A 23,961-nucleotide genomic window follows, 5' to 3' on the forward strand; every position below is an offset into this window, starting at 1 on the left:
AAAGACCAGTATTTCTTTGAAGCTTTCTCAGAAACTGTATTTCTTCTCACATTTGCTGCTCGTGAGGACTATAGATATGCTGCAGAATATTTTTAACACTCAGTCAAAAGCAATGAACTAAATAAAAGTGGTCAAGAAAAGCACACCCCTGACTAATCAGCTGTGCTTTGCATTTGGCAGCCGGTAAGTGGCACCCACAGGAAACGGCTCAGCTCACACGGCTCCGCACGCCCACTCGAGCAGAGGACCAGGAGTCCAAACCCAGACCCGAGAGGCCAGGCTCTAAGCACCGCTTTGTCAAGTTCTCGCACAGGCGACAGGGCCAGTTCTGTCCTTCGAGCTGTCCAGGGCATCTCCCTCACCCTCAGGGACAGGGAGGACTGAGCTGCAGCACACATGGGTGGGTGCTGAGGATCTGAGTGGAAAGGGAGCACTGGGCCCAGGTCCAAAGGGAGGACGCCAGTCCTGGCTAGGCTCTGGGGGTGGGGAGTGGGGGGTGGAGAACCAGGCAGGGTATTCAGCCTGTGCCAAAGCATGGCCCTGGGTGCCACAGCCACCCACTGACCCCCAGAGAGGCGCACAGCCCCAGGTGAGACAGCACCTGCCACAGGGAAGGCTTGAGTCTGCAGTCATCCTGCTCAGGAGCCAGGGGCGGCTAAGGCAGCTCTGGAAATGCCCTCCAAATGTACCAACAAGCAGGCGGAGACGGCGAGAGCAGGCTCGGTGCCCCCAGTCCTAGGGAGTCAACCCCTCTGCAAAGGCAGTGGAACGCCTTCCCTCGCCTCCCCCACACCCTCCCCAGACAAGCAGCAGCCACCACTCCGCCGGCTCCAGAGACAACTCAGACCAGGGGAGGACAGAGCACACAGGGTGCCGGGAAGGGAGCACATCCTGCTGGGGAGGGCGGCCCAGAGCTGGTCTGAGCGGGCAGGGCAGAGGTGTCCACAGCCCGCGGAGGGCTGCAGACAGAGCCCGCAGGGCTGGTAGCTGACTGGGGCCCCACCAGCTCCCTGAGGGCACACTGTCGGTCACGGGGCCCCGGATCAGGGGGGTGGTTTCTCAGGCTGCAGAGTTTAGAAGGACGATCTGGGCCACCATGTGGAGGGCAGGAGGTGAGAGTGAAACCAGGAGGCAGGCAGAATCCTCCACTCTTACAGGATGGCAGCCGGCAGTGAGTGGCATCTGGGAGGAAGGAGTCATGGTCATGGGCATGAGAGTGTTCAGAGGACTCACCACAGATGGGACGATGGGGACAACCCCAGGGGCCTTCTGGAGAAGGATGTGCCTGTCTTGGACATAGCGACTCTGAGGCCCGGGAAGGCCAGGGGAGCCGTGAAGAGGACCGGCGGCAGACCGTGCAACGGGGGCGCGTGAGAAGGTTCAGTGGGAGATGCCGTAGAGGCGTCCCTTTCGGGAAAGGAGGGGGAGAAGAGGCCCAGGGCACCGAGAGGGCCAGGACACCGACGTCGGGTGCAGGGGGGAGCTGGGGGTCCGAAAAGGAGGACAGGGAAGAAGTGGCATGAAGCTGAGGAGCAGAGGAGAGAAGGCATCCAGGGGGCCTCAGGGACGCTGGCTGGGGGGGTGCAGGGGCTGGGAGAAGCCCGAGGCGGCAGCCACCGGGAGTCACCAAGGACCCGCCGGGGCAGGCGCAGGCCCCGACCAGGGGGATGCCAGACCAAAGCGCCGTGAAGGCCACTGGGACGGGAGGAAGCGAAGATGGCAGGCTGGTGTTTTGTTTTTTAATTTCTATATGTCTTAACTTTTTATGAGCATGGAGTCATATTGTACACTCCCTGCTTGATCTTCCTATTCTTTCTGTCATCATGTGTTATCAACAGCCTTCCATATTAGTAAATGCATCTCTGTCTGCTACAGAGTTTCTCATAGTAGTGAAAAGCGTAAATCATTCAACACACTCCCACGGCTTGAACATTTAGAACGCTTCCTGCTCAGCACCGAGAGCAAGGCTTCAAAGACTACTGCCGCAAGAGGAGTATCTGCACATGTCCTGAGCTACTCCTTAGAACCAAGAACCAGAAAGAGAACTTGGGGGTCAAAGCTCAGATGGCCACAGGGCTGAAGGCATGACAGGCGACCACAGGTGGCGGGGGAGACACTAGTCAGTGGACCAGCACAGGTCATCATCCGAGGGGAAGGTGCCACGGGCCCCCACCTCACACACCACACGCAAGTCAGCAGAGTCGGTGCAGAAGGTGAAACTTGAAAAGCTTCAGTAGACAGCACAGGACCATTTCTCTAGGACCTTAGGACTGGAAAAAGATTCTCAAACAGGACTTTTAAATACTAAACATAAAGCATAAGGTCTCTAAAACCAACTTCATTCCCACCGAGAACCTCTGGTCATCGGACACCTTACAAAGAAATGGAAGAGAGAAACCACATCGGGGAGAAGATACATGAAGTACACAGCCAGAGAAGACGTCCAGAATATTCTAAGCAGCCCTGCAAAAGGACAGCAAGAAGAGGCTGCTAAGCAGAAAAGCAGCAGAAAGCGTGAACCGTGGGGATGCTAAGTCGAATGATGACTAAATAAGATGCTGAACTGCAGGAGGCTGGGCAGAAGACACCCTGGGAGGGGGCATCTGCGTGCCCCACCGTGGGGCGGGGGGAAGTCACGCACACGTGTCACCACTTGCACCACAGCCTACATTTATGTGGTGTGCAAACAGAAAGGGACAAACCAGGCTAATAAAAGGATGGACGTGAGAGCTCAAGCAGAGCTCTGCTGATGCTGTCATTGTGTTGTCAGTGCGAGAATTTTCAGTTTCCTGACCACCCTGCCTGAGGCAGAGGGCTGCAAGCAGGCAAGGAGAGAAAGGGTGAAGAGGATGAAGTAAAAGAAGAAAGGACTGGAAAACTAGCCACTAGCCACATGTTCACTTCAGCCATCTACTTGTCCTTCAACCTTCTTCATCCTTCCAAAAAAAAATAATATTACACAAACCTATGTTAGGCAACACCATCCAAAATTCAAAGTCCAAAAAAAAAAAAAAGTGGGGATACTAGCATAAAAAGTTAATATGTAGAACAATTAAAATGTCTCTGGGACTTCTCTGGCGGCGCAGTGGACGGGAATCCTGCCAGTGCCGGAGACACGGGCTCGACCTCTGGTCTGGGAAGATTTCACGTGCCGCAGAGCGACGAAGCCACAGCTCCCAAGCCCGCGTGCTGCAGTCACGATGCCCGCGCGCCTGGAGTCTGTGCTCCACGACAAGAGAAGCCGCCGCAAGGACGAGAGCCCTCACGCACTGTGGCCAGAGAAAGCCCGTGCGCAGCAGCAGAGACCCAGCGCAGCCAGAAGGTCTTCCTTTTAAATGGCTTCCTTAGGGCCTCCTTGGTGGTCCAGGGGCTAAGAACTCCGAGTTCCCAATGCAGGGGGCCCTGGTTCAATCCCTGGTCAGGGAACTAGATACCACACACTGCAACTAAGACCTCCTGCAGTAAAATAAATAAATATTTTTTACAATAAATAAATAAATAAGTGGCTTCCTTAAAAAAAAAAAAAAGTTTTTAGGACTTCCCTGTCGGTCCAGCGGTCAGGACTCTGCGTGCGTTCTCACTGCCAGGGCAGCTGAGATTTCACAAGCCGCACAGTCCAGCCAAAAACATAAATAAATAAAAATAAAATAAAATGTTTCCATGAAGAAGCTAGTAAAATGTGTTACTTTAAATTTGCACATCACTTGAAATTTTCATGAGCATTTTCATATCTGTTTGCCTTCTTAATAGAACAAACACTTAAGGTCTATGAGACAGACACTAATATTCTGAGTGACAAATAAGACTCCAGGTCACTAAGGGACCAAGTAATCTGTCCAAGGTTAAACAGCCAATGACAGACCACAAAAGAAATGTCAAGCCTCCTCACTCTAATCTCAAACCTTCTTCTAGGGTTTCAGTTCAGTTCAGTTCAGTTCCATAATAAACAGGAAACAATCAGAAAATAATCTGTTCACAAAGCACAGGCATGGACAACATATCCAAATGTTATTGGATATCCAAACATACCCAATAACCTTTAAAACAACAGGTTATTTTAAAAGCTTACTGAGTGAGTGCCCACCGAATCGACTACATACATATAACACAAGCCATTCTTACCTTTTAACCCTCACACCAACTTTGGAGGCATATAGTAATATTCCCATATATTTTATAGACTAGGAAACTGAGGGTCAGAGAAATTAAGCAACTCACTCAAGGCCACAAAATTAAGCAACTCACTCAAGGCCACATGGCCAGTAAACAGAAGACCTGAAATTCAAACCCAGAGCCTAGGCAGCCTGGCGAAAAGCATGTGTTGGCAAGTCTATGACCCTCCATCACGAGGCTGTCTCCCACACCAGATCAAGACAGTCCCAAGGCTATGGTTGCCTTACTGCTCTTACTTACTCACCTTAGTCACCCGGTGCCCAGCACTGGGAATCCTGAGGAAACTTTCCGCAACATATTATAAAGGGCTCATATACCTAAGCTATAAAAAGGCTCTTAAAACTGAGAAAAAACTAACAACCTGATTGGAAAATGGGCAAAAAAAATAAGAACAGACACTTCACAAAAAAATAAAACTGAATAGCCCTCAGACACAAGAAAAGATGTTCACCCTAGCTCATGACAAGAGAAAAATCAAAACGCAACTAAAATACTATTTTCACCATCAGACTGACACAAAGAGAACTGGAAAAAGGCAGCACACTCTGGGCGCCTGTGAAGAAGACCGGCTGGTCAACTCCAGGATGAGGTGAGCCCTGGGGACGGGAAGCCAGCAACACCCCGCAGATCAGATGTGCACTGCCCTCAGGTCCAGCAAGCCCGCTCCAAGGAGCCACCCTCACAGACACTCCAGCAAAACCACAGCAGAGGTCTGGACAAGGACAGGTGCTGCGAAATAGCACAGTAAGAGACCAAAAGGAATCCAAGTGGCTGAATAGACTCTGGCACAGTCAGGAAACAGAGCGCTACCCCGCTAGGAGAGGGGTGCGGTGGTCCCTGTCCAACTATGGAATGACCTCCAGCTCACGGAGAAGGAGGCTCAGAACAAGCACAGAGTATGCTGCCTATGTGCCAAAAGGATGTGCGTGTGCGCGCGCGTGCAAACAGAAATTAAACTGAAAAGCAAACACGTGCACATATCATTTTTAAATTTTCAACCGGGAACAATGGAAGAATAAACCAAAATCATAAAATAATAAAAACGGTTACGTAAGGGCAAAGAGGACAGGGTAGACCAGACCGGGGAGGAAGCCAGGCCTCCCGGAAGACAAGCCATCTAAAAGGACTCGCCCAGAAGGGCAGCGTCTGCGGGGCAGCAGCCCCTAGGGGAGCCCACGTCCGCAGCATCCCTGACGGTCCCACTCCATCTGCACAGCCACCTCCTAAGGGAGGCCGTGCGGACATCTCCGCTCCGCAGAAACGTGCAAGGAGGAGGGACAGCACCGGCATCCGTGCCGTCGCCCACTCCCCCAGGACCTGAGTCCTCATCACCGTCTCCCTCAATCTTCACCACCCTGTGAAGGGCCACTACCCCCTTTCACTGATGAAGAAACTGAGGCCCGGAGAGGACCTATATCCATACAGGAGGGACAGAGGCAGAGTTCAAACCCAGGTCTGCCTGATTTCAGGTGAAAAGAACTCACTCTTCCAGGGTGGACACATGGGCAGACACGCACAGCTCAAGGCACAACCTCCTCCACGACCCACAAGGTTGGCCTCCAAACACACGCGGGGGCTCAGTGATGGCGCCGAAGACTCAGCCCACCTCTGGGAGCCGAGAGAGGAAACTCCCTCTCCCCAGGGACCTGTGGAATGAAACGCACTTCTCCTTCCAACAAATATTTATTGAACACTTAGTGAAAGCACTGCTAGGAATACGATGATGAAAAAGACAGGACCCTTGATCTTTAAGCAAGCAGCATGCTGGTACAAAGTAAAAGGTACCCTAAGAGTTTATGTTAAACACTCAGGAAAGAAGAAGGGCTCAGGGGTGGGGCTAGACGACACAAGAAAGAGACAGCGCTGACGATGTTTGGACTGGCGACGACTCCAACTCTTCTCCCTGCTCTTGCGTACGTTTGGACATTCCCATCACGGGGGTACAGACAGGGTGCTCTGGAAGCTCAGGTGTGAAGGGAGCACAACGGGGGCTGGAGCGCAAGGCCCGAAGCCGCCACCGCCCGGGTCAGAAGCAGCCGCAGCCCTCGTCCCAGTCTCCTGACGGGCCGGATCCCCGACAAGCAGGTGCTGCTCAGAGCAGAAGACGTCTAAGGAAACAGCTCAGACACTGCCAAGTGCTACACAGACGTTAGAACAGCACCCTAACCATCATTACTCAGCTTCCTCATTCCTGGGCACGCGCTCAACCCAATGCCCCCTGGCCCGTTTTCAGACCTCAGGTGGAAATAAAGTCCAGCATTAAACAGTCCAGTGCGAGGCTGACAGGCCGACTGAAAGTTCCTTTTACTTTATTTGAGGGCACTCGGAGTCCAGCCACTGCTAACACCTGCCAGTAACATCCTGAGACAGTATCCTTCCAGCGTGCTTTCAGTGTATAAATAAAACAGAAAAATGGGGTTATATGCTATACAAATTATTTACTAATAATCTGCTTTTCCAAACAATACACTGTGACTGATCTGCTTTTATTTTCCATTTTGTTTCTCTACAACGTACTTCGACTTCATTTACTCAGATGCTTAAGGACGCTGACATAATTATGAAAATATCTAAGAAACCGACAGTGTTTCATGCATCAGTCTCAACGTCAAGCTAAACTGTACCTTATTTATCCCGAGACCGTGAGCTCTCTGCTTATGTTAAGCTTTTTATTTTCAACAGAGGAGTTAAAAGTTTAAATCGAACACAACTAAAATGTTCCATATAACATACACACTGGGATTCTGTGAAACTTAAATCCTGTGTTTTCAAAAATCATGCCCTTTTGCATATGTGGCTCCGTACATTTAATCTGCTTTGGCCCAACATTTCGAGCTGTGCGGCTATGTCTCAGGACAGGCCAGAGAAGCAACTGAGGGCAGACGCGTCTCCACCTCCCGCTCCCAGCACACAGCAGCCACCACGGCGAGACAGACGCTCTCAGTGGAAGGAACTGTCGATTGAAGGGGAGAGTGTTACGCTTTTCTGTTTTCTTTAGCACAAAATAATAATGATCACGCAGAAAAGAAATAAAAATAATCCAGACTACACCAGCCAGAGTGACCCCTGACATGGGTTTGGAAGCTCTCAACTTTGCACGCAGCTGGATGTCTATACACACAGGCTCTCTACTCTCCCAGCGTCGCCAAGTACCATCCAAAGGACCACTCTCTGCCAGCACCCGAGTGGGTGAGGAGGCCAAAAGGGAGTCCTCGCTCTCCCACTTCCTAGTGCTGCTGGGCACCTCAGCCCCATCGTGGCAGCCTCCCTGCAGTCATGAAGGCGAGGTGAAACCACCTGGGCACCGGGCAGGGAGGACCAGCGCCAAACAGGTGTCAGCCAATGTCATTAACTCCCTGAGTTAAACTGAAAACGTTTCCGGGCCTGCAACATTTTGTATTTAATGGTGCGATAAATGTGTTGTCCGTGAAGCTTTTTTCACATTTAAGATTAGTTCCTCGAGGCAAGGTCCCACCAGCGGAATTACCAGGCAAGAGTATGCAGTTCCTTGGGGTTTCTCACACACGTCACTGAATTGCTTCTACCCACATGTGCTGCCAGAGGGCAAAGCAGCTACAGGGTTTCTATAAACGGCAAGATCCCGGCTCATACACAATACTGGTTAAATACAAAAAGACACAGAACGTATGACTAGCAGACTGTTAAAAAAAAAAAAACACTCAGGCAATTATGACTCACACCTCAGTCTTGACAAACGTCGGACTTCACACAGTACATGAAAACTCTGAGCCACCAGAGGAGAAGCGAGATAAAGAGCTATTTCCCAGACTTCTCACTCAGCTTCAAACGCAGAAACTATCAAACAGGATTGGATTTAATTCGGCATTTATTTCAAAGTTTTCCGAACCATAGAAGGAACTGAATTCACTCTCAACTGTGAAATGCAGTAGAGTTTCACAGCAGTAAAAATTCTGAGATGCAGATATTTCCCGTGTAAATGTATTATAATCATCCGTAACAATAGTTCTACCAAGAATCACTCTGGGACTTCCCTGGTGGTCCAATGGTTAAGAATCCGCCTTCCAATGCAGGGGATGGAGTTCAATCCCTAGTTTGGGGACTAAGATCCCACATGCCGTGGAGCAACAAAGCCCATGCACGGTAACTAGTGAGCCCAGGCACTAGGTACCCACTGAGCCCAGGCACTAGGTACCCACTGAGCCCACGCACTAGGTACCCACTGAGCCCAGGCACTAGGTACCCACTGAGCCCAGGCACTAGGTAACCACTGAGCCCAGGCACTAGGTACCCACTGAGCCCAGGCACTAGGTAGCCACTGAGCCCAGGCACTAGGTAGCCACTGAGCCCAGGCACTAGGTAACCACTGAGCCCACGCATTCTAGAGCCCATGTTCTGCAACAGGAAAAGCCCATGTGCTGCAACAAAAATGAAGCACAGCCAAAATTTTGAAAATTAAAGATAAATTTAATAAATCAAGATTGCCGGGAGAAATATCAATAACCTCAGATATGCAGATGACACCACCCTTATGGCAGAAAGTGAAGAGGAGCTAAGAAGCCTCTTGATGAAAGTAAAAGAGGAGAACAAAAAAGTTGGCTTAAAGCTCAACATTCAGAAAACGAAGATCATGGCATCCGGTCCCATCACTTCATGGGAAATAGATGGGGAAACAGTAGAAACAGCGTCAGACTTTATTTTTTGGGCTCCAAAATCACTGCAGATGGTGACTGCAGCCATGAAATTAAAAGACACTTACTCTTTGGAAGAAAGGTTATGACCAACCTAGATAGTATATTCAAAAGCAGAGACATCACTTTGCCGACTAAGGTCCGTCTAGTCAAGGCTATTGTTTTTCCTGTGGTCATGTATGAATGTGAGAGTTGGACTGTGAAGAAGGCTGAGCGCCAAAGAATTGATGCTTTTGAACTGTGGTGTTGGAGAAGACTCTTGAGAGTCCCTTGGACTGTAAGGAGATCCAACCAGTCCATTCTGAAGGAGATTCACCCTGGGATTTCTTTGGAAGGAATGATGCTAAAGCTGAAGCTCCAGTACTTTGGCCACTTCATGCGAAGAGCTGACTCACTGGAAAAGACTCTGATGCCGGGAGAGATTGGGGGCAGGAGGAGAAGGGGATGACAGAGGATGAGATGGCTGGATGGCATCAAGGACTCAATGGACTTGAGTCTGAGTGAACTCCGGGAGTTGGTGATGGACAGGGAGGCCTGGTGTGCTGCGATTCATGGGGTCGCAAAGAGTCGGACATGACTGAGTGACTGAACTGAACTGAAAGATAAATTTAAAATATCTTCAAAAAGAAAACAATTACTACTGAGACCATTCCAAAATGGCCAAGATAACCAACCAATCTGCAAAAGTGCACTAGCTGGTTATAAGTATTACAAGGTATAGAGCTTGAGAAGCAGAATCCAGTTGAAAAAAAAAGAAGCCCTCTTCAACCAGTGGTGCTAGGACAATTGGATACTCACAGGCAAAAGAATGAAGGTGGATCCCTACCTCACACCTCATGTAAAAATTAACTCAAAATGAATCAAAGACTAAACATAAGGTCTCAAACTAGAAAACTTACAGAAGAAAACTTGAACATAAACCTTCTTGGCCTTGGATTTGGCAACGGTTTCTTAAATATGATACCAGAAGCACCAGTAAAATAAGAAAAAAATAAACTAGACTTCATCAAAATTAAACTTTTATGCATAAAAGGACACCATTAAGAATGAAAAGACAAAATTCTAAATAAAATAGTAGCAACTGAATCCAACAACACATAAAAAGGATCCTTCATCATGATCAAGTTGGATTCATCTCAGGTTCACAAGGATGGTTCAATATACACGTGTCAATCAGTGGGACTGTACCAACACCAACAAAGGGAAAGACAAAAGCCACATGACCGTCTCAACAGGCAGAAGAGCATTCGATAAATTTCAACATCCATTATGACTAGAAAGAAAACAAAAGCTCTCAACAAAATAGATACAGAGGGAATATAGCTCAACATTTAAAAAAGCCATTTACAGTAAACCCACTGCCAACATAATACTCAATGGTGAAAACCTTGACGTCTTCCCACTAAAATCTGGGAAAAGACAAAGATGTGCACTCTTACCACCTACACTGAACACAGCAATGGGAAGTCCTAACCACAGCAATCAGAGAAGAAAAAGAAATGAAAAGTGTCTACACTGGAAGGGGAAGAGGTGAAACTGTCATCATTTACAGATGACATGATAATACATACAGAAAATCCAGAAGAGTTCACACAAAGCCTGTTAGAACTGATAAATGAATTAAGCGAGGCAGCAAGACACATGATTAATACACAGAAATCTGCTGCATTTCTTTACACTAACAATGAAATATCAGAAAGGACTCCACGTTTTCACTGCCAAGAGCCCAGGTTCAATCTCTGGTCAGGGAACTAAGATTCCACAAGTGATGTAGTGTGGTCAAGGAAAAAAATAAAACATCGTTATATTACAGAAACGCAAACAAAGCTAAAATGAAGTACCATCTCATCCCAATCAGAATGGCCATCATCAAAAAGTCAATAACGCTGGAGAGGGTGTGAAGAAAAGGGCATCCTCCTACAGTGTCGGTGGGAACGCAAATCGGTACAGCCCCTGTGGAGCACAGTGTGGAAGTGCTCCTTCCGCAGTGCTCCTCTTTTCTTTTAGGGAAAAGACTGAAAACAGTTACCACGTGACCCAGCAATCCCACTCCTGCATACAACCAGAGGAAACAATAGTTCAGAAAGACACATGCACCCCAGTGTTCACAGCAGCGTATTTATAACAGCCGGGACATGGAAGCGGCCCAAGTGTCCTTCAACAGAGGAATGGACAAAGATGTCTCTGTGTCACACACACACAGACACACACACAATGGAGTATTACTCAGCCATAAAGAGGAATGAAATAACATCATTTGTAGCAACAGGGGTGGATCTAGAGATTATCATACTAACGGAAGTAAATCAGAAAGATCAATATCACATAATATCACTTGTATGTGGAATCTAAAAAAATGATACAGATGAACTTATTTACAAAGCAGAAACAGACTCACAGACATAGAAAACAGACTTACAGATACCAAAGGGAAAGGGGAGAGGGATAAATTAGGATCTTGGGATTAACAGATGCACACTACTATATATGAAATAAACAAGGGCCTACTGCATAGCACAAGGAACTATATTTAATAGCTTGTAATAACCTACAATGGAAAAGAATCTGAAAAAGTGTGTGCACATATACATACATTACAACTCCAGTATTCTTGGGTTTCCCTGGTGGCTCAGACAGTAAAGAATCCATCTGCAATGTGGGAGAGTTGGGTTCGATCCTTGGGTGGGAAGATCCCTGGAGGAGGGCGTGGCAGCCCATCCAATATTCCTGCTTGGAGAATCCCCATGGACAGAGGAGCCTAATGGGCTACAGTCCACAGGGTGGCAAAGAGTTGGACATGACTAAGCAGCTAAACACGGCATAAATATACATACACACACACATATATATATGTATGAATGACTTTGCTGTATACCAGAAACTAACACCACATTATAAATCAACTATGCTGCTGCTGCTAAGTTGCTTCAGTCGTGTCTGATTCTGTGTGACTTCAATAAAAATTTAAAAATAAAGAGTGAAAAGACAATCCACAGCAAGGGAGAAAATATTTGCAAATCGTGTAACTGATAAGAATCTAATATCCAAAATATATAAAGAATTCTTACAACTCAACAACAAAAAGACAACCCAATTTTTAAATGGGCAAAGGACTGGAATAGACATTTCTCCAAATAAGATATGCAAACAGCAAACAAGCACATGAAAAGATGCTCAACATCATCAATAATTAAGGAAATGCAAGTGAATACTATGAGACACCACTCCATACCCTTCAGGATGGCCATATCGGAATCAAATTTTTTAAGAAAGAGAGAGGAAGGAAGGGCAGAAAATAACCAGTGTAGACAAGCATGGAGAAACTGGAACTCTCAAACACTGCTGTTAGAAATGTAAAATGCTGCAGCCATTGTGAAAAAGTTTGGCGATTCCTAAGTAAGATAAACATAGAACTAGCCAGCAGTTCCACTCCCTAGGCATACACCGAAAGAACCGCAAACAGACATTCAAACAGAATCATTCATTCATAGCAGCTCTCCTCGCAATAGCCAACAATTCAAATAGACCTCAATAGCCGATCAGATAAAACAAACGGGATATCGTTTCATAACAACGAATATTACTCAGGCCTAAAGAGGAATGAAGTACTCACACAAGCTACAACATGGGGGAGCCTTGCAACGCTGTGCTAAGGGAAAGGTGCCAAACACAAAAGGTCACACACGTATTTTACGATTCCCTTGGTAAGAAATACCCAGAACAGGCACACTTACAGAGATGGGGAGCTGGTTAGCGCGTGCCAGAGGCTGAGGGAGAAGGGGAATGACTTCTCAACGGGGACGGGGTTTCAAAGGGGGGGACAAGAAAGTCCTAGAACTGAAAGCGGTGACTGTTAATATACTTAGCGCCAATGAATTATACACTTCAAATGATAAATTCTTTTAAAAAGAAGGAAAGATAAAGAGAGGGACCCTCTCCCATCTTGCCCCCAGGACACACAAAAGCACTATTTACCCTGGAGGCTGAGGTACACCTCGCCATGGAGGAGCCAGGGAGCCAGGCTCAGGAAAACCGCCACAGCCCAAGGGCCCTTCACCTTCAGACACTGAAGAGCAGAGCCAGCCTGATGAGGGTGATGGCAGGTGAGCCAAAACGTCCCCGCTCAGACCAAGGGGGCGGGGGGATGTCACGGACCTGGGGCCAGTCTCAATCGGACTCACGTTTCTCCCAGGGCCAAGCACACGGCTAACTGCAGTTCCAACCCGAAGACCAGCAAACAACAGTCAAGATCATTACATCAAAACAAAAACAAAAACAATAAAAATGGGGGCAGGAGTTTGAAGATATACCATACAGCACATACATAAATCTGAAATTAACTATTACAGAAAACAGAGGACCATTTTAGAAAATACATGCTTCCTGTAAAAAGATTACAGGAAGACACGGCCTCTACTGAAAAATTTTTTAAAAATTTTAAAGAACAGGGAGCACCAAGGAGAACAGGATGAAATTGAAAGATAACAAGCTAAGATACAGGCCATGACCACGACAGGGAGCAAACACAATCACACCATAGCAGAATTAAAATTCACATGGAATGGGGCTACAAGGGAAATGTATGCTGCCCCCTGAGGGGGCACAGGGCAGAACCGAGACTGAGATGCCCACAGAAGGCTGTGGGCGCGGTGGAAAGGAGAAATCCACATGGACAGAGTGGTGAAGGGACAGATTCTCTCACCTACAGACAGTAAGAACACCCGGAAGGAGCACCATGTAAATGGAGATACAATCATCAGAGGCAGAGAAGACAGAGCTCCCCCCTTGTTTATTAATACTGCCCCAAAATGGAAAGCAAAGAGCTGCCAGTGTGACACGCTGAAGTCACCGGGGAATGCCCGTCCCGGACACAGGCGGAAGGACAGCATCGCACGGGGCCGTCCCGTCTGCCTGCAACCCACCTCTGGGCTCCGGCCTGAAGACCCAAAGACAGGTCCTGACTCAGCAAGCAAGTGCTCAGACACCAAACGGCCAGCTGGAAGGAGCTCTCCTGGGGAAATGGGGACTTACAACCGATTATAAATAAAAAGTCATGAATCCACAGTGACAACTCCCCCTCCCCCAGCAGAGAGAGAGAGGGAAAGGGGGAAAAAACTCATTTGCCTCCACTAGGGATGACTATCCTACCAAATCCTTACTTTGAAAATTAGTTATTAAACAGAGAGAATCCAGCAATTACCGTGCTTTGGCAGGCAGAACTGCAGTTCCCCCCAAGCCAGAATAACCAACAGATAACTGTGGAAGAGACCACAGAAAGCCAAAGGATGGTGGCAGGTCCATTCTTCAAGCTCTCTTCCAGGCAAATTATTATGCATAAATGCTGAAAATCATTTGGCAAAAAAGTTCTGGATAAAAGGACTATTTGCAGTGTCCAGGAATCGCCTCAGATACCTCCTAACCACAAAGAAGGAAATCTGCATTTCCAGCACACATCCAGCATCTCCACAGAAACCAGAGACAGCAGAGATGACTCGCCGGCCAGGGCGTGGAGCATCCCACACCTACGGTACCTGTCCAAAATGCCAGCCCAAAAAGGCCTGAGTCTTCAAACTGAGTCTTACAGCAAATACAGAGCATAAAAGAATGACGCAAAAAAACCCATGAGGAAACATTCAAACAAGTCCAGAAGCAGACTTTACAAGACAACTGCCCTTGTCTCTTCCAAAAGTCAGTGTTGGGGAGGGGAGGGGAGGGGAGGGGTTGCTGAAGGCAGCTGTTCTAGATTAAGGGAATAGAGAGATACAGCTACCAAATGCAATGCATGAATTTTGATTGGCACCTGGTTCCCAAAAGGGAGGCTAAAAGACATTTTGGGTACAACTGGGGAAATCTAAAAAAGATATAGATATTAGAAGATTACAATTAATATCTTAGGTGAAATAATGGTATATAGGAAATGTTCTTATTTTTAGGAGTCCTTATTAGCAGGAGATTAGGTGTAATAATCAGTGACAGACTTTATTTTGAGGGGCTCCAAAATCACTGCAGATGGTGACTGCAGCCATGAAATTAAAAGATGTTTGCTCCTTGGAAGAAAAGTTATGACCAATCTAGACAGCATATTAAAAAGCAGAGACATTACTTTGCCAACAAACGCCCGCCTAGTCAAAGCTATGGTTTTTCCGTTAGTCAGGTATGGATGTGAGAGTTGGACTATAAAGAAAGCTGAGCACTGAAGAATTGACGCTTTTGAACTGTGGTGTTGGAGAAAACTCTTGAGAGTCCTTTGGACTGCAAGGAGATCCAACCAGTCCATCCTAAAAGAGATCAGTCCTGAATATTCATCAGGAGTACTGATCCTGAAGCTGAAACTCCAATACTTTGGCCACCTGATGTGAAGAGCTGACTCATCTGAAAAGACCCTGATGCTGGGAAAGATTGAGGGCGGGAGGAGAACGGGACGACAGAGGATGAGCTGGTTGGACGGGGTCACTGACTCAATGGACATGTGTTTGAATAAACTCCGGGAGATGGTAATGGACAGGGAGGCCTCGCATGCTGCAGTCCATGGGGTCGCAAAGAATCAAGACATGACTGAGCAACTGAACTGACTGAACTGAACTGAGGTGTAATAATGGACCACATAGGAAATGAAATGTCATTTTTAGAAGATACACACTGAGCTATTCAGGGATACACTGTCAGGATGCCTACAAATGGTTTAGTAAATCATTTATTTATATTTTATACATACAGATAAAAGCATATTTGGCAGTGTTACCAATTACTGAATCTTGATACTAAGTATATTAAGTATATGCTGTACTGCTATTCTTTTTAATTTTTCCCAATCAAAAAAAATCAAAAAACTACCTTTATAAAGCTTTCTTTATAAAGGTATTCTTCACAAAACATAGGGTACAACCATTACACCAGATAAGAGAAAAGAGATTTTAATAGCATGGATAAATGCTCATAACATTAAGTGAACATTTACATATAGTTTCAGTAGATTGAACGTATCCAGACAAAGAGTCAGAAGGATGTTACCACCGTGACCATAAGGCTGGCGCTGGCGGCCCTGCGGGCGCTGAAAGCCCTAACTGGCTTTCCTCCTCGCCCCCGCCCCCGGCTCGCCCTCAATCCTCCCACGACGGGCCCTCCTCCTCCACTCACCCCCAGACCCGCCGGGCCCCCTCCTCTGCCCACCGCTCTCCGGCTCAGGCCTCCTTTCCGCATGGCTGCTGGAGGGCTGGAGGGAGCTCGGCAGGAAGAGGCGCGATCCGGCAGCGAGGGGACCCAGGCAGCTTCACGGCACACCGCCGAGCTGCTCTGTGTCGCGCGCCTGCGAAACTGGCACAGAGGAGCACAGCGGGGTCCCGGATGCCACCCCGGCAGGGCTGGTCCTCACCGGTCCTCACCCACAGCTCCTCGTCAGAGAGACGGGGCTCCGTTCTCCAGGCACGTGCACCACAAGCCGCCTCCTCCCCAGAACCCTCCGCACCATCACCGAGGGCTCCCTGTCACAGCCAGCCAGCTCTCTCAGCACCACCGCCCCGGCCCCGGCCCCCATCATCTCGCACGACAGGGGCCAGCCGCGTCCATGGAGGCGGGCGCAACACAGCCTGAGCCACTTTTCCGACCGGGGTCAGACGCCTCACTCCTTCCCAAGATCTCACAGCAACAGCGTCCCAGTATCCCCGAGCTCCCCGCGAGGCCTCCTACCCAGCTCCCAGCCCCACAGCACGATCAAGGGCTCCGCGACCCTTGCTAATGCTACCCACGCCAGCTTTCTATCAGGCTCTTGATTTCCCCAAGCTCCTTCTGGCTACAGGGCCTCTGCATATCTCTCTGGCCAACTACCTCCTCCTCATTATCTTTTTTTTTTTTTTAATCTTTTTCAGTACAACACAGAGAATACAGTCAATATTCCATAATAATTTTAAATAGAGTATGTGAAGGTCGCTCAGTAGTGTCTCTTTGCGACCCCATGGACTGTACATACATATACAGTCCATAGAATTCTCCAGGCCAGAATACTGGAGTGGGTAGCCTTTCCCTTCTCCAGGGGATCTTCCCAACCCAGGGATCAAACCCAGGTCCCCCGCATTACAGCTGGATTCTTTACCAGCTGAGCCACCAGGGAAGCCCAAGAATACTGGAATGAGTAGCCTATTCCTTCTCCAGGGGATCTTCCCGACCCAGGAATCAAACCAGGGTCTGTCTCCTGCATTGCCGGCAGGTTCTTTACCAACTGAGCCATCACAGAAACTGTTAAATGGAGTATAATCTATAAAAACATTGAATCACCATGTCATACACCAGAAACTAATATTGTAGATCAACTATACTTCAACCCAAAAATAATCTGGGGACTTCCCTGGGGGTCCAGTGGTTAGGACTCTGCACTTCCAATGCAGGGGGCGAGAGTTCAATCCCTGGTCAGGGAACTAAGATTCCACACTGTGGCACCACAAAAAAAAAAAAATTTATTAAAAATATTTTTCATTAAAAATAGCAAAAATAAAATCCAAAAATGTATAAATTATTACAAACTGAGAACCCAACTAACCACCACCTAAGTCAAGAAACAGCACTATCGGCCCTGGAGACGCCCCCTTCTCTCAAGGACCACGCAGTCACCACCCACCTCTTCCCACCCCACCCCTGCTCAGACTTCTCTGGGAAGCAGCTAAATGGGCAGCCTAAACACCTTTCTATCCTATCTGTTCTGAGCCAGATGTGAATGGAATCATACAGAATGCACTACTTGATGTCTGGCTTTTTTGGCCAGACAATATTAATGCTATGATTAATTCTTAAGTCAGCAGGTAGCAGCAGTACACTTTCACTGAGGGACAGCACCATCTGGGAAAAGACACTGTCATTTACCATCTACTGCTGGGCCACTTGGGTGGCTTCCACTTTTGAGCTGGCACAAATAATGTGCGTGAGTGCTGTGTGCTAAGTCACTTCAGTCATGTCTGACTCTGTGCGACCCCATGGACTGCACCTCGCCAGTCTCCTCTGTCCATGGGATTCTCCAGGCAGGAATGCTGAGTGGGTTGCCACTCCCTTCTCCAGCGCATCTTCCTGACCCAGGGATGGAACCTGGGTTTCCTGCACTGCAGGCAGAGTTCTTACCATCTGAGCCACCAGGGAAGCCAGTATAAATGATACACTAGGAACATTCTTGCACACGCCTCTTGGAGTACAAGTGCTTACATAAGCTCTTAGAGATACGTCCAGAAGTGGAACTGCTGAAACATAGGGCATGCATGTCTGCAACTTTAAAAGTGAGTCAAGTGAAAGTTGTGTCTCACTCTTTAAAACCCCATGGGCTATACGGTCCATGGAATTCTCCAGGCCAGAATACTGGACTGGGTGGCCATTCCCTTCTCCAGGGGATCTTCCCAACCCAGAGATCAAACCCAGGTCTCCCGCATTGCAGGCAGATTCTTTACCAGCTGAGCCACAGGGGAAGCCCAAGAATACTAGAGAGGGTAGCCTATCCCTTCTCCAACAGATCTTCCTGACCCAGGAATCGAACCAGGATCTCCTGCATTGCAGGCACATTTTTTACCAATTGAACTATGAGGGAAGCCCAACTTTTAAAGTCAACTTTAAAAGATACTGCTAAACTATCTTCTAAAGTAGTGCTACCAACTTAATATTCCCACCAACAGTACATGAGCACTCCCTTCCCAAGATCCTTCCTAACACCTGGAAGAGACACCATACGGAAGATACAGGGCAAGGTATTAGGGGTGGGAAGGGGGCACATCCATGCCTTCTCTGGGTGTACCACCCTCCCAGCATATTAATGCATTCGCCAACCCAGAATCTCCCCAAATCTCCTTGCTAAAACGGGTTTTTATAACTCAAAATCTCCAGTCCCACTTGGACCAGGGAAGTTGGACGGAAGACTGAAAGGTCTTAGGTCTAACTTATCTGGTCTTTACCAGCATAAAATGAAAGTGAAGTCGCTCAGTCATGTCCAACTCTTTGCGACTCCATGGACTGTAGCCCACCAGGCCTCTCCATCCATGGAATTTTCCAGGCATGAGTACTGGAGTGGGTTTCCTTCTCCAGGGGATCTGGGACTGGACCCGGGTCTCCCGCATTGCAGGCAGATGCTTCACCATCTGAGCCACCAGGGCATCTATCAGCATAAATTCAGGCGTAAATAAACAAACTCAGGATCTTCCCCAACCCAGGGACTCCAAGGCTGCCCTCGAGCAAATCCAGCCCGGCACCTATCTTTGTAAGAATGCAGCCACGCCCATGCCGCCTCTAGCTGCTTTCACTCTGTATCTGCCTCAGAAAGAGTATATGGCCACAAAGCCTGAAATACTTTCTACGTGGCCCTGTAGGGAAAGCTCGCTGACATCTGTCTCCCCTTTCCAATTTGGGTAGGAATGAATGTTGAGTTTTTATCAAGATGTTTTTCCTGCATTTGCTACCATAAGTATTAGCCTCAGGCTCTAATCTTCCCCTTCCCTTGAGGGAACATACCTGAGAAGTGTTATCCCTGCCTTACAGGAGCCCTCCAGAACTGGTTAGAACAAGCCAGGCCAAAGATGGCGGGAAGCCATACAAGTAAATTTTCAAATTTACTTGTATAAAGTTGTTTATAATACCTGCTCAGTGATGTCCCTTTTTCATTCCTAACACTGTTTATTTGCCTTCTGTATTTTTCCTTGATTAATCCTGCTGGGGTTCATCAATTTCATCACATTTTTTTTTCCTACCAAAGAATCAACTTTTGCCTTTGTTGATCTTTTCTAGTGAATGCTTTTCATTTCCTTGGATTCTGCTCTTCATTACTGCCTTCCTTTTGAGTCGAACATGTTGCTACTTCTCTTCTAACCACCTGATATACAGCCTGGCTCATGGATTTTCAGCAGTCTTCCTCTGGTAACATAAGTACATTTAAAGTTATAAACCTTGCTCTAAAGATGACTTCAGCTGTATCCCATTAGTTACACTGATATATTTTTTCTATCATTCAACTAAAAGTATTTTCTAGCTTTGACTCATAATGTTACTTAGAAACAAATTTCTAAATTTCCAGATACACGGGGGTTTTCATTTTATTGATTTCTAGCTTAATTCCACTGTTGTTAGAGAATACCACAGTCTGTATAATTTCACTCGTTTTTAAAGTTGTTGAGAACTGCCTTGTGGCTAGAACATAGCAGACTATGACCAATACGTCTTGGATTTTTTAAAAGAATTTCAATTCTCCAATTAATTGGTAGTGTTCTCTATACGTCCATTAAGTCAAGTTTAGTACTCGGCTGCTCAATTTTCCTGTATTTTTACAAATTTCTGTCTGCTTACCATAACCATCTGCAACAGGTCGGTTTAAAATATGCCACTATGGGGACTTCCCTGGTGGCACAGTGGTTAAGAGTCTGCCTTGCAGTACAGGGGACTCAGGTTTGATCCCTGGCCCGGGAACTAAGCTCCCACGTGCCGCAGAGCAGCTAAGCCAGTGCACCACAACCAGAGAGTCCATGGGCCGCAGTGGAAGATCCCACACGCCACAGCCAAGGTGTGACACAGCTGAATTTAAAAAAAAAAAAAACCCACTATGATCATAGATTTGTTTTATTTCCATAACACAGTATTAATTTTTCTCCTAAAAATTGTTAAATCACACTAGATATATAGATTTTAAATCATATCTGAAATAAACCTTTTATCTTTTATCAGTATTACATCTTTATCTCTAATAATAAATCCTTCCTTCAAAGCCGATTTTGTCCAACACTGAAACACTGTAGCAACTTTCTTTTGGTTGGTCTGCAGCACAGCATTTTTGCCCCATCCTTTGACTCTCCATCTTTTTATATCCTTTTGTTTTAAACATGTTTCGTCTAAATAACCTAGTTTGCTTTTGTTTTCTTACCTGCCTGACAATCTTGACTTTCAACTGAAACAATCGAGTTTGCTTACATTTCACATGATCACTGATACACAGGGATTTAAGGCTGTCCACTTACTGTCTGCTTTCTCTTTGTTCCACTTACTCAATGTTCCCTTTTCTCCCCCACTTTAAAAAAAAATTATTAAATTATAGCTGATTTATAGTGTTGTGCTAATCTCTGCTATACAGCAAAGTGATTCTGTTATAAGCATTCTCTGTCGTTATGGTTTATCACGGCATATCCCTGTGCCATACAACTGGATCTTGCTGTTTATCCCCAGTACATTGCACCTGCAAACCCCAAATTCCCAATCCTTCCCTTTCCTTTTTGTCTCCTTTTCTGCCTTCTTTCAGATTTGGCATTTCTTTTATTCAATTTCTCTTGCCTTTCTGCTTAGATAGCACATCACCCTTCACAATTTAGTGACTGCTGCACAGATGACAATATATATTCCTGACTTGTCTAATATTAAGTGGCTCTTTTCCTGAAAATTCAAGGAAAACTTTAAACAGTTTTATTCCATGTACCTTCTTTCTGACTTGCAGGCCACTGCTATGTATTTTAATTCTACATATATTTTAAACCCAAAGATATTATTAATTTTAACAGGTGATCATTCAGTGTTTCCCACACAGGTACCCTTTTTGTAGCTCCTCATTCCTTGCTGAAACACTAAACTCTCACCACGGACCATCTTCCTCTGGCCAGACACAAACAAAAACCCCACTTGACGTTTCTTTCATTACCGGTCTGCGCACAAAAAAGACTGATTCTGTTTATTTGAAGATGTCTTTACTTCGGCTTTATTTTCTGAAGGATCTTTTGACTGAGTAAGAATTCCGGTTAGCAGTAGGTTTCTTTCAGCACTTACATTTCTCCTGCTTCCATGGTTTCTGTTAAGAACACAGCTGTCAACCTGACTGCTGCTCTTCTGAGGATAATCTGTCTCTCCTTGCTCTCAAGCCTCCTCTACATCTGTGGTTTTCAGCAGTTTTATTATGAAGTGACAGGTGTGGTTTTCTTTGTGTTCACAGGGCTAGTGAATCTGTGGGTGGTGTCTTTTAATAGTTTCAGGAAGTTCTCAGGCATTATCTTTATAAGTGTTGTTTCTCCCCAATTTTCTCATAAAAGACCTTTTCACTGTTATCTCTGACTCCTGCCCTGTCTGCTAATTTCTGCTTTTTTTTTCTAATGTCTCCAGGATTTCTAGTGGGTATTTTCTTTTGAGCTGTCTTCTGGGCCACTAAATTCCTCCTTCAGCCATGTCTATTCCACCCTTCCTTTGAGAATTTAACTCCGATTGTTACATTTTCCAGTTTTAGAATTTTCATTTGGTTCCTTCTTAGTTTCCAGTTCTCTGCCAAAATTCTCAATCTGGCCTTTATCTCCTTAAACATAGTAAGCACAGTTATTTTAAAACCTGTGATGTCTGGAGTCCCTGTTAATCTGTCTTTATAGTCTGCTGTTTCTGTTGGGTTTAATTCATGTGGCCTTACCTCCCATGTGTCTGTTCTTCACTGAACACGGAACAGTGAATTTACAGACGGCTTGTGAAAATAACTGGAGGACTGCAGTTTCGTCTGCTGAAGACAGCACGGACTCTGGCATGACCTTTATGTCAGAGACCTGACCTGACATGATGTGGACCGGGGCTGCAGCCCCGTGGAAGTCCTAATTCTAATCCTCCTCACTCCTAGGAAGCTGCTTTTCGGGATTCCAGACCAAGTGAAGGGAGTTCACCCGCCACTGCCGCCTCGTGACAGATCCTAATTCCTCAGCTCCTGAGACATGTCTGACTGCCTCCCAGAGCGCCGCCACCCGGCATTGCCCTGCAGAGTCAGTACATGCCCTGTGCCAGTCTCCTGGGGCTGCCCCGTAACCAAGGCCCCACACTGGGAGGCTTAAACCCAGGGCAGGAGGCTGGGCGTCCGGGGGCAAGGGGCCAGCAGGGCCACGCCCCCTCCAAGGGCCCAGGAGGGGCTGCGCCTATTAACACAGCCTCTTCTAACAGCCCCAGGTCCCTGACTTGTGAGCGCACAGCTCAGAATCATGAGCTGTTTTCACATGGCCATCTCCCTGTACGCACCTTTGGGTCCAAATCTTCCTCCTCTTTCTTTTACAGAGTGAGCAGACATTTGATTTAGAGTCCACTCGTCACCTAAAGAGCCCTACAGTCGCTACGCAATTATCCTGTTAACGTCTGTCTTCAGACTACTAGCTCTAGGAGTGTTTTTTGCCATTCAAGAAGGTACCCCAAGTGCCCAGCACACCAAACAAAGTTAAAGTGTCCACTACTGGCTGAGCTAAACTCAATCTGTGAAATAAGGAAAATAACACCTAGCCCGTGGTATGCCCAGTTTTTTAAAAAGATATTCACTGTTAATTGTCCACCAGATTCGTTTTTATTTGCTATTCTGGGTGTGAGAGATGAAGACGCACCCAGGTCAGCCTGAACTCGGGGACGAGGGATTCTGGGAGATGGCTACTATTAAAGATATAAAAAGTGAACAATCAGAAAGACAGAAATAATCATAATAGCAACCATTTACTGAATGCTCTTAATATGCAGGCACAATACTAGATCAGTATTGCACAGACTATTCCATTTGATTCTACAAGTTATTTCTATTTCACAGACCTGAGAACTATTACTATCATTGCTACTTTACAGATATGGAAATTGAGGCTCAGGAACACACACCTGATGTTGACTGTAACCATTGCTTACCCAAGAACTAGTATTTTCCCATTCACAGATGAAGAAGCCAGGTCTTAAGAGGTTTAGAGACTTGATTGTGATCACGTGACTCATACGGAGGCAAGCAGGATGTGAATCAACTCCATTTGACACCACAGTTTAAACTCAAATATTGCTACACACTAGCTGTAAAAACCCTTCCACTCCACTTCACACCCACTGCTGCTGCTGCTGCTGCTAAGTCGCTTCAGTTGTGTCCGACTCTGTGCGACCCCACAGACGGCAGCCCACCAGACTCCCCCGTCCCTGGGATTCTCCAGGCAAGAGCACTGGAGTGGGTTGCCATTCCCTTCTCCAATGCATGAAAGTGAAAAGTGAAAAGGAAGTCGCTCAGTCGTGTCCGACTCTTCGCAACCCCATGGGCTGCAGCCCACCAGGCTCCTCCGTCCATGGGATTTTCCATGGACGTGGGGTGCCATCGCCTTCTCCGTCACACCCACTAGGAAAGCTATAATCAAAAAGATAA

The 23,961-nt window shown here is 46.8% G+C and overlaps 1 protein-coding gene across 4 annotated transcripts in view; it reads right to left on the reverse strand.

The window, feature by feature from the left end:
* Nucleotides 1–23,961, reverse strand: part of DGKD (diacylglycerol kinase delta) — a 108,780-nt gene that overhangs the window by 79,654 nt on the left and 5,165 nt on the right. The window lies entirely within an intron of this gene.

The sequence above is a fragment of the Ovis canadensis genome, chromosome 1 (assembly GCF_042477335.2).
Source record: "Ovis canadensis isolate MfBH-ARS-UI-01 breed Bighorn chromosome 1, ARS-UI_OviCan_v2, whole genome shotgun sequence".
NCBI classification, from domain to species: Eukaryota; Metazoa; Chordata; class Mammalia; order Artiodactyla; family Bovidae; genus Ovis; species Ovis canadensis.